Consider the following 11,766-nt stretch of genomic DNA (forward strand, 5'->3'; position numbering starts at 1 on the left):
ATCCATGAAAACAGGATTTATTAAATTTAATGGAGTTAGAAGTTAGCAGGAAGTTAGCTTGCTAGTTTCCACCTAAACATAATACAGCATGTTCTGGTGTATTATGACTGAGAGATTTGAAAAAAATTAAAACGTACAACTCTGCTATCACTTCCAACATAACTGAAAACAGAAAACTAGACAGCAGTGACTTTTGTAGGGTTACAGAAGTTGGACAAGCTAGTATATAATGATTTGCTACGTGATTGCTAGCGACACAGCTATGTTAGCGTAACATAAACAGTGTAGCTGGAGGATGAACGCTAACTTTTTTCCACTCGATAAAAGTTAACGTGAGGGTTCCTGATGGTTTGAGACAAATGCAGTCGCATGGCAGGATGCTGTAAACGGACCAAACTTAAGTCAAAAGAACAACTGAAATAATCAGGTTTAATTTCTTATGCAGTCCCATTTTTATGTAATACATCAAAGATATATATCAGGGCACAGGGATGTGTGTTTTTCACACCACTTTTTTACTGTATTGATGTCTAATCAAATATTCTTGTGGGCACTGGGCTCCACTGCCTTGTAATTGTTCTCCTATACCAAATAATTTAAAAAGTCCATGTGGGCTCACATGACAGTGAGATATTATGTTTACAGTTTTACTTTATCAGTGTGGTTTCACCTTTGAGGGACTCCATCCTGTAAGAGAGACTCATGTTTGTTGCTTTACACCACCCTACGAGAGTTCAGCTCCAGACTGACTTTCTTATTTACAGGGTTTTTACAAGAAATAAAATGAAATGTCACCATCAGCTGTTAGATGACTGAGGTACTTGAACAAAGTATAACAGTAAAACTTTGCTTATTTTATTTTTTCATAAATAAATCTGTGAATTTCTTCATTGGCTGGGTGGAAAGAAGACATGCTGTCTGCTGCAGGATGTATAAAGATGAGTGATTTTGTTGAACCCTGTTTTTGACCTTTTGCATAAACAGGTCTCAAAAAGCCAATCGCTGGACTTTCCAAAAATAAATTAACAGTCTGCTGTGACTAGTATGTTACTGTAAATAGTCAAACTCCATATAATATCTTCTGCTTCTGCTTTGAGTGTAAAAATATAGCTGTAGTGATAAAAGGCTGCAAATACTATTCTGCTGCTATAACAAATGTCTCTTATTACCACTTGGTGTCGCAGTGTTTCAGTTTTTGTATCTGTATTTCGGCAGACCTGGCAGAGCAGCCTAGTGGTGTGTGTGCACTCTCTAACCTCTCTTCAAAATTGGTATGGTTTCCTTTTAAAGCTAATTGCATAGCTCATCCGGGGCCAGCTTGTCTTCTGGTTGTCAGTACAATGTCTCATGATGGTCAGCTGATGTCAGATTCATATTATGCTGAATTCCTCCTTTCACACTTAAAGGAATGCTGCAGAAGATCTTTTTTTTTTCTATCTCTAGCTTTTCCAGGGTCATCATGTGGCGATGGATTTCTGCCAGCGGCAGCACGCAGTGCACTGGGTTTACTGAGTAAACTCATAAGTGGCCAACACATCTTGAAGGACTCCATTTGCTTTGATTCATGAGTCCAGCGAGGGAAAGTTAATGATTATTGGAAAACTGACCTCACCCTCTCCGGCATTCCCCTTTCATTTACTGCAGAAATGACTTTGGTTTTCATCAGCGTCCTTGACATTATTGCCTCCACTTTCTTTCTTCATCCAGTGTCTCCCTCACGCAGAATCCAGTAAGAGGCATCAGATATTCCCATGAGATCTATGCATAATGACTCAAAGAAACGTCAAGCCAATATTATTTTTGCAATTATGTATCCTAACATGTTTGGCACATCGTGGGTTCTGTAACTCGACTAGCAACATAGTTGTGCTAACTGGCAGCTGCATTTAAAGTCACACGCAACCAAACGCCGCTGTAGACAATCGCTGAGTCTTGTACTGAGGTGAAACCTGTGCGAGAGCCAACTCTCTCTGTCTGTCACACACGCACACGCACACACACACACACACACCACAGACAAACTGTTTCACACCGGTTGGCGTTATGTAGGAGCCCATTGACATCAGTCATAAAATCAAACTTTGCAGAGTCGCCCTGCTGTGACAAAACAGCTTAAATCAAAGCAGAGCAGATAACTTTTACAGCATTTAGCAACCACTGCTGCACATTAAATATAATGTATTTATTTTATTCCATGCACAAGTAAGCACTGTTTTACTGTTTCTAGATCTTTCCCACAACTTTAAAGATGAAAACTTATTAGACTTTAATATTTATGGGTTAGTTATACCATGCATTTTTGCATAATTTTATTAGACTTGATAGTATATTAGAGGAGCATGCAGTCCAGCAGAAACAGTTTCAAACTGCATGCGAGTTTCATAGTGTACAAAACAGCAGCAGAGGGTTTATGTTGAACTGATGTCTGCTGCTCAGTGTGTCTGCTTCTCCCTTTCCAGGCAAATCTGCATTTCAGCATGAGTTAAACATGGAATGTCCGCTGGGTGTACTACTTTAGTTGGCGGCTCTGTGGGATATTTTGCCTGTTGAATGATAAGTAAATCAACGTCAGACCTACAGTCTGGCTATGTAGATAGATAGATGCAGGGTTGTAGGAGACTATAGCACCAGTGTGTTAAATTTTATCAGTACAGTACAGCAATTGTGATTTGTGGATAGTTAGACAGTAGTGACAGTGGGGTGTTAGTAGACAAGCCTTTTTTCCTTTCTGTCATCAGGTGCCCCTGAGACGTCACTCCTGATGGGTTTGGTTGGAATTCTGCCAGTGTTTGATACTGGTGGTTATGACTACGTGGCTTATTAAAGGAAGGTAAGCTTTTCATTTTAGTGATACCTGTTATTTTAATCGGTGTTGTTGGTCTTTGGGTTCCAGTTTCTCCTATCTTCTGTGCACTGATGTCATGGCAGTAACTCATTCTATGGATATGGCATAGTTGATGGACTGGTCTGTATATTTCAGAAGCTGCTGATCTACTGGGATTTTCCCACAAAAGCATTTAGGGTTTACAGAAAATGGTCTGAAAAAGAGAAAACATCCAATGGGTGCCACTTTTCTTAGTCAAAATACCTTGCTGTACCTGTCAGAGCTCAGAGGAAAATGGCCAGGCTGCTTTGAGCTCATAGGAAAACAAGCAGTTCAAATAACACTTGTTACTGCAAAGGTATCAGACGAGTATCTCTGAAGGCACAAGAGCACATTTGAACCTTGAAGCAGATGGGCCACACCAGGTACCGCTCCTCAGCTAAGAATGGGAGACAGAGGTTCACCAACACCACATATTAAAAAATTAGAAAAATGTTGCCTGGTCTGATGAGTTTCAATTTCCTCTGCAACATTTAGATGGTAGGGTCAGAATTTGGCATTATGAAATCATGGATTGGTATCAATACTTCAGACTGGTGGTGGTGATGTAATGGTGTGGGAATATTTTCTTGGCATGCTTTTGCCCATTAGTACAAACTGAGCATCATTTAAACTGCACCACCTCTCTGAGTATTACTGCTGATGATGTCCAACCTTTTATGACCACAGTGCACCCATCTTCTGATGGCAGCTTCCAGCAGGATAATGCACCATGTCACATAGCTCAGATTAAAACTCAGACTGATCTTTTCCAACATGACAATGAGTTCACTGTAATCAAATGGCCTCCACAGTCACCAGATCTAATACAGTGCCGTTGGAATGTGGTGGAAGAGGAGATTCACTACATGGATGTGCAGCCACAAAATCTGCAGAAACTGTGTAATGCTATCAGGTAAATATGGACCAAAGTGTCTGAGGAATGTTTCCATTTTTTGAAAATCAGAAAATATCTCCTGAAAATTATAAATGGCAACCACACAACCACATTCCAGACACAAGACAGAGGGTTAGTTTAAAAGGAAATATGTTGAAACATGCTTAGCTTTGTTAAAGTACAGCTGCATCCATCTGTTTCAGGTAGACATGCCACAGAGCAGAAAGATGATGAGACTTACATTGCTGATGTTCAGTGCCGTGACGCTCTCGATGTTTTGAAACCTTGTTCACTGAATGAGTTGGTCAAGTTCTGTCCTGATTATATTTCATTCTGTTGGTGGTTATGTCTTCTAACCCCAATCATAAACACAGAAAGCTGGGAGGCACATATGTGTTGTGCATACAAGAGAATAAGAGCATGCTGTTGTGGTGTTAGTTATAGCAGCAAAAAGAGTTGTGAGCATTTCTGTGTGACGCTGACAGGCCGGTGACTCATCAATGAACCAATTTTAAATTGTGTCTTCAGGCACTAGCAGCCTATTGCAAAAGCACTTGATTTCTTCCAAGTTCTTCAGTTGAATCTTTGAAAAACTCCAACGATAACAAAATTTGACAGACATAAAATAGTATTTTTGGATCTGTCTGGACCTTAAGAAAAAAAATCCAGCAAAGATCTGACACAGGACCTGAGAGATGCAGTTGACCCTTCGGGTTGATCCATCTACCATTCACTGAAGCCTCACCAGAAATGGTCTCAGTGGAGGGGCTCCTGTCAAGAAGCCATTTTTACAGAAGGACAACAGGGAGAAAAGGCTGAGGTCTTACACAAGAACTGGACTGAAAGTTAGTGGCAGCAAATTTTATGAAGTGATCAGTGTAAATTTGAAATTTGTAGTTCAAATTATCATCAGTATGTACTGAGGAGGTCAGGAGAGAGGTGCAACAGTGAGTATCTACAACTATTTATAAAACACGGTGGAGGCTCTGTCATGGTTTGGGTTGCATTTCAGCCAGTGGTGTTGGGGATATTTAAAAAACTGAGAGAATTTTGAAAAGTCCCATCAGATTTTCATCTAACATGCAATACTATCTGGAAAACATCTGATTGGGAACAGCTTCATTTTTCAGCATGACAGTGATTGCCAAAACGCTGCCCATACAGTAAAAGTATACCTGGATAGAATAACATATAATGATACACTACCAGTCATGGACTGGCCTCCCAGAGCCCAGACATCAACGATAATGAAGCAGTGTGGGATCATGTTGACAGAGAACAGAACCAAAGGCAGCCAACATCCAAGGAAGAGCTCTGAATATCCTTCAAGAAGTCGGGATAAGTATTCCTGAAGACGACTTAAAGAAATGACAAGAAATCTTACCTAACAGAGTTCAGACTGTGGAAGGAATAAAGGTGATTATACCAAATATTTTTCCACATGTTCAGTAAATCACTACACCTGTTTCCATTTTTCTAGCAAAAGTCAAAGAAATGAGGGGCATCTCAAGACTTTTGAACGTCAAAATGTATTCTATAATGACTAACACACCACTACACACACTGCATTTACTATTTACTATGTATTCATGCCGTTGTAAAAGTGTTGGCTTGGCTTCTTGAAGAACAAACTATGAGGGAGAAAGAATTGGAAGAAGATCGTGAATTTCTTTGTGATCAAGTGGAACTCTTAATTAAAGTAGTACATGAAGGCAGTCATAGAGGCAGAATGCATAGACTGGGAATTGTTGGGAATTCTGTGGCATGTTCAGATTGGTACATAATCAGACGAAGCAGTGTAAATGGAGTAACCAGACAAGAATGATGAAATCTGGGAGCCTAGGTATAATAATTTGGCTTAATTTTTGTGACTGCTAAGACCAAACGAGGAAACAAGTGCAGACGTATGTGTCAGCGCTTCCAAACGTCTCAATTTCTGCCAGTCTTGACTAAACCACACGTCTGGGCCTTTCAGAGTAAAACTGGGTCAGCAGAGTCTCCAAAAGCCTCTGTTTTAGAGCTAAAAGTAGCACGTTGTACACTAAATGCAAGTGTAGCAAACTTTCTAAACACTTTAAAACAAAAGTGCGTTAGTGTGCCTGTAACTGTTACATTGTGTCGTTGCCTTGTTTGTGAAGTGCCCCGACAGGAGTGGCATATTTGTTTAGTCACCGTGTTCAAGTATCGACAGTCTTTTTTCCAAAATGGATTACTCCACCTTTAATTTGTTCCCACGAGGAAAGCAGTTGCACTATTTTTGCTCTTTCAGTCATGCACCAATTTCCAAGTAGAAGCTCTGGGACTTTTTCATGTACACACATGCTTTATGTGTGTGTGCGTGCACATGCGGCAGCCAATAAGTTTTCACAAGGTGTGTTTCCTCCAACCCTGCTTCTCAACTCATAGTGCTCTGCAACCAATCAAATGACACCACAGCGCACCTCACCCAGCATTACGCTGCGTCCAGCTATGACTCGCTGTTCCCAAGTGTGCTCGAGCGAGGAAAGAGATGGAGAGAGTGAGAAAGGGAGAGATAGCTGTGGGGGGAAGAAGTGGATAAACATGGATGTTAATAGACTGAAATTAGGTTTTCCCGCTCTAATAATTAAAATTAATAATAAATACAAGTTCAATCATAAAAAGCATTATGGTTGAAATATGTTTTTTTTCAGCTTACATGTTGTGCACTTTCGTGTGCATGTTGTTTTGCATATTAATGCATGTGTGAGACTTTACTGAGCGCTGATCCTAAAAACAAGGAGTGAGTCATGTCGATTTAACAGTTGCAGCAGCTGTGATGCCTGATGGTCCCTCTGGACGCCTGCCTTCACACCCCCACCTCCATCTCTTTTGCACTGGACACAAAAAAAACTCAGATGTATGGATGAATGCATGGATGTGTGGATGAATGAATGGATGGATGTATGGATAGATGGATCTATATGTTGTGGTGTAACAGGGGACAGAAGACCAGAGGATAGGCCATATGGGTTCTATTCACATACGGGTTGCTTAAAGGCTGAAACATGATCTGTTTTTAAATGTCACACTTTTTTTTACTGCACTTTCTTTTTTAATCATTTAAACACTAACAGTCTAAGCTGGGGAAAGTGCGTGAATCCTTGGGCTAATCACATTAACAAAGATAACTGGAGTCAGGAGTATTTGAGCTGCTTTGACTTACATTTTCAGTTTGCTTTGCGTGCACTGTGCCCCCACGAAAAGAGATCACAAGAGAAAGAGGCGAATGCCCTGAAGGAATTCTTAAATGCCAAATAAGGATAAAAAAATAAAGCAAGAGTACCAACTCAAGGCTTAAATGACTCTTTATTAATAAGCAAATAACTGGAGCTGGTTCATTCTGTTTTGTGTACTGATGAAACTAAGGTGGGATTAAGGCATAAAAAGGATACAAGGCAAAATCTTGATGTTTACATATGGTGGGTGAGCTTAATGACTGCTTTACTGTCTCCGTGCCTATTTAGCTTTCCTTTATTGATGGGGAAAATGGATGCACAAGCACATAATAAGCCTGTAGTGTCAGTTTTTTGCAGCAAAATGTGACCGACTGTCCTTCCTGTCTCTATAAAGTTCACCCTCCCTCTCTCTATCTGTCTTCAGATGCTATCTCCCATCTCCTCTGTGTCCTGCAGTGTATCTGGAGTTCACCATTAAGAGTCTGTAATCAGATTTATTACATTCTTCACCTCTACAAAGACTTCATTCAGTTCACCTCCAGCATACTGTAAGACTATTGTCTTATACTTAGAGAAGGATGAGTGTGCTCATGCTACACTGTGATTTTGGAGTTTGGAGATTCCCCTCAGTGAATAGACATGAGGAGCCTCAGCAAATTGAATCCTTGGCCTCATTGTGTATAAGTGAATTTGTCATCTTTTATACAAATAGGACTGAGACTGCCTTTTCAGTCTCTGACTCAGTGTCTCCAAGTCTCTCGGTTGTGCTCCTCTTTGATTTTATTTTCCTTAATGGAAGGATTCTCTGGCCAGATGTTAAAGTGAGGATATTTTGAAGTCTGTCGGTTTGAGTCAGTGGGTCAGGGCGCCAGCCGAATACTTTTGATTTCCAGACTTCTTCCTCTGACCTTTACTGCATGCCTTCCTCTCTCTCTCATGTCTTTTCCTAGCTGAATAACAAACTTCTAATTCAATGAAGGGGGATAATTTGATTTTTGTATGTGCGCTTATGGATGTGTTTAAAACTGTAGATTTCCATGTGCTGCAGCCAGTCCGGTTGCAGTGTGTGTGTGTGCAGTATGATGTCATGTGCACTATTCTTGACCAGTCTTTAACAAGAGACCGCAAAGGTTCCTGGGTGGTCTAATAGTGTTTGCCACAGGAGATTGGTGCACTTTACCTTCAGATGTGTGTGTGTGAGTGTAAATCAATATCCCGGACAGTGACAGTATAGTGTGTGAGGGTGTTTAACCTGTCATCACACTGCCACATGCATACTTTCCCTAGGAATATGTGTATCAGGAAGATGTAGTGGGAATGTGCCTCTTTTTGCCCATCGTGCTCTCTGAGCACCCGCAGGACATTTGTTCCTCTGACGCCTCCCACTCCTTTACAATCTAACCCAGAATGCACTTGACCCTTTTCCTCAGTAATTCCTTCAACCAGATCACAAATCACCTGTCTTGACTTTTGTGACACGCACTCAAGTATGCAGGCAAGAACACACTCAACTCCTGCATGCGTGTAAGTCATTTATCAGACGCCACCCTGAGTCAGCCGTGGCCCCGGGGCAGCTAAACTAACCTGCTCCCCCACAAACTTCGACAACACCAACATCTAGTTTCTATTCAGATATCTGCTATTGCCCATGGTTACCTTGTTAGACATGTTCAGGTGGTGTCAAGTTTCCACTTAAATCTGATGGATGAAGTGCAGCAGTTGTTAATCATGCAGATGGTTTTTTTTTAAAATCTTGTGTAGATGCATGTCTGCATTTTTTTCCTACAGTATATCCGTTTCTGTTTTTCTTACACTGCTGGCATGCAGTATGTTTGTCCAGAGTTTGCCAAGGTATTCCCATATCTTCTTTTCCTTGTTATGTTTTCTCTAAAGCCAACAACCTGCAGAAATAATGATGCCGTCAGGATGTCATCAGCAGACACGAGTGCGCTCGGTGTCTTCTTGTTTATCCAGACTGTCTTTTTCACCTGTTTTTGTGCAAAGTGTTTTATAAACTGCATGTAGAGTGTGGGTGTTTGATGGTGTGTGTGAAACGTTGACAGAATGTGTGTTTTCAGTTTTCTGTGTGAATTTGTGCATGTGTTTTTTTTTACAGAGGTCCAGTGCAAGCCAGACGTTTTGAAGGGGGCCAGACAGCTGCCTTTTACTGCCCCAGGGGGCAATAAACAGAGAGGGAGGGGTAGTTATTTACCTCTTTTATTAGGGCAGGAGGCAGAGGAGGGGACTTTATTGGGGTCACACCTTAACTATACACAGCTGCAGGGCAAGAAGAGAAATAAAGATGAGATAGTTCTTTAAAGAAAAAAGTTTTGTCAGTGCTAAATTCCTCCCTCAGGAATCCATCTGTACTTTTTTTCACTTATTACATGACCGTAAATGTTTGTGGGATATTGTTTTGTCATTTCCCCCCCTGCCTCTTTCATTTCCAGGACCCTTAATGGCCTGCTTGTTTTTAAGCACATCTGCTGTCAATCAGCTGTACCCTGTAATCCAAGTGGCATTTCCTGCCATTAGAGGCACGCCCACTGCCCGAACTCTGACCATTTGACGATTGGTCAAGAGGTTCAACGTCCGACCCAAAAAGATCTCAGGCTGACCTCTATTTGTCCAGTAATCCTCCACAGTTGCAATAATATAAAATCCATAATGAGGACATTTAACGGATTAGGCTGACCTGTCAGAGATTCCTTTTAACCTTTTTTCCAAGATGAGAAGATCAATACCACTCTTGTGTCTGGGTCTCATTTACCTCGAATGGACAGTTAGCTAGCGTCAACAACCCTGCTCTGTGTATAGGCAGCAACGCGCAGCTACCAGCACCTCTAAACATGAAGTGTAACATTTAAAAAACACATGTAAGAAAAGTAGGTAAGGTCCTCACATTTGGCATTTATAGACTTGTTTTTTTTTAGTATAACACATTAATTAGTTGTGCTGGTTGGACAATTTTGCTGCCTCTGACTATGAACAATTTTAAAGGCTTTTCCAACTGGTGAGCAGATATCTGTTTCATCCTGTGGTCATTGTTTACAAATAAATATGTTTTTTTAATAATAAAAAGCTAAATAATCATCTGGTGAAACCAGGTGAAACTCCACATCGACTGTTTACCTGCACATGCAACCAAAGCCTATGCAAATCTAATTGGTCAATAGAACTCGAACTACAGTAGAAACCTACAGAATCTGTTCCCTACAGATTCTGCATTTTCATATTCAGACACATTACATGGACAAGAGTAGTGGGCCATCTAAATCTAAACTCCTGGTGCAGCTTTTGTATTGATGTTACTGCCAGAGGGGGTTTGAACTTAGATTATATAGGTTATTGAGTCAGCAGAGTCCTGGAAGCCACATTACTTAAATCAATATGTCAAGCCAAACACATATAATAAAGACATACATGAAGGCCGGGATTTCCTGTAATTTTTTTCTCCTAAATTCAAACGCAACTGAGCTTACCCTCTGTCTGAAAAGCCTTAGAAACAATGTGTCTATTTTGAGCAGGATATGTCCTTGAAGATGCATATCAAACAAATATGTAGGACTGCTTTCTTTAATCTGTGCATCTTTAAAATTAGAAACATCTTGTCTCAGATTAATCCTGAAAAGCTAGTTTGTGCATTTGTTACTTTTATGCAGGAATATTGTAATTCACTATCACCAGGTTGCTCTTAAAGCTCTCTGAAAAGCTTTCACCTGATCCAAAATGCTGCAGTGAGTATGGACAGGGATCAGAAAGACGTAGCATATTTCTCCCATACTGGCCTTTCTTTATTGCCTCCCTGTTAAATCCAGAATCAAATCTAAAATCCTTCTCCTTTCATATAAGGTCTTGAATGATCAACTCAGGACTCACTGTAGATTCTTATTGTAATAGAGCACTTCACTCTCAGACTGCTGGCTTTCTTGTGTTTCCTGGGATATTTAAAAGTAGAATGGGAGGCAGAGTCTCCGGCTATCCGGCAACTTTCTTGTGGGGTCAACTCCAGTTTTGCATTTTGGAGATAGACACTCTCTTTACATTCCAAATGAAGCTTAAAACCTTCCTTTTTGATAAAGCATATAGTTGGTTATGTTAGTTATCCTTTAGTTACATTGCTGGAGGCCTAAGAATGCTGCGAGGCTTTCCCGTGATGCACTGAGCACTTTTTTCACTGCCTGTGTGTTTATATATGACTGCAGCATGTTGCTAAATTTTTGTAATTTCGCTTCTTTACTCTATGTTTTTTCCAGGTGTTCTCTTTTTCTCTTCTCCTTCTCCTGGCCACTCATGGCAGATGGCTGCCCCCCCTCGAGTCGGATGCTGCTGGAGCTTTCTTCCTGGTAAAAGGGAGTTTTTCCTTCCCACTATTGCAAAGTGCTTGCTCATTGTTGTTGGGGTTTTCTCCAGTACTGTAGTGTACTGCACCTTACAGTGAAAAGTGACTTGAGGCAACTGTTGTCATGATTTGGTGCTATATAAATCAACTTGAATTTAATTGAATTTGTTCCTAAATGCTTCCCCTTTGCCATAATATCACTTACAGCTCATTATTATACTCTTGAATTGGTCCATACCAGGTGTGGTGTGACCCAGTACTTTTGCCCATATAGTGTACACATGTCTAGGCCTTAAATATGTAAAGGTGGAATCAATCTTCTCATCTAACTCTTGACTGGAAAGTGAGTAAGTGGATTAAAAACACAACATATCCCTTGAAGTCAAGCAGCCTTTTAGGGCTTTAAAAGTATGAATCATTTAACCAACTGGCAAATAATATGGAAATAAAAGAAATGAGAGCCAGC

The 11,766-nt window shown here is 40.6% G+C and overlaps 1 long non-coding RNA gene across 2 annotated transcripts in view; it reads left to right on the top strand.

The window, feature by feature from the left end:
• LOC120442714 overlaps positions 1-11,766 on the top strand; it is a 30,265-nt gene that overhangs the window by 145 nt on the left and 18,354 nt on the right. The window contains exons 2-3 of one of the 2 annotated variants that reach the window (XR_005614890.1): positions 1,444-1,729; positions 2,739-2,830. This is a non-coding gene — a long non-coding RNA (uncharacterized LOC120442714). The remainder of the gene's footprint in view (positions 1-1,443; positions 1,730-2,738; positions 2,831-11,766) is intronic. The other variant, XR_005614891.1, reaches the window with a different exon arrangement.

This window comes from Oreochromis aureus, linkage group 11 (assembly GCF_013358895.1).
Source record: "Oreochromis aureus strain Israel breed Guangdong linkage group 11, ZZ_aureus, whole genome shotgun sequence".
Classification (NCBI taxonomy): Eukaryota; Metazoa; Chordata; class Actinopteri; order Cichliformes; family Cichlidae; genus Oreochromis; species Oreochromis aureus.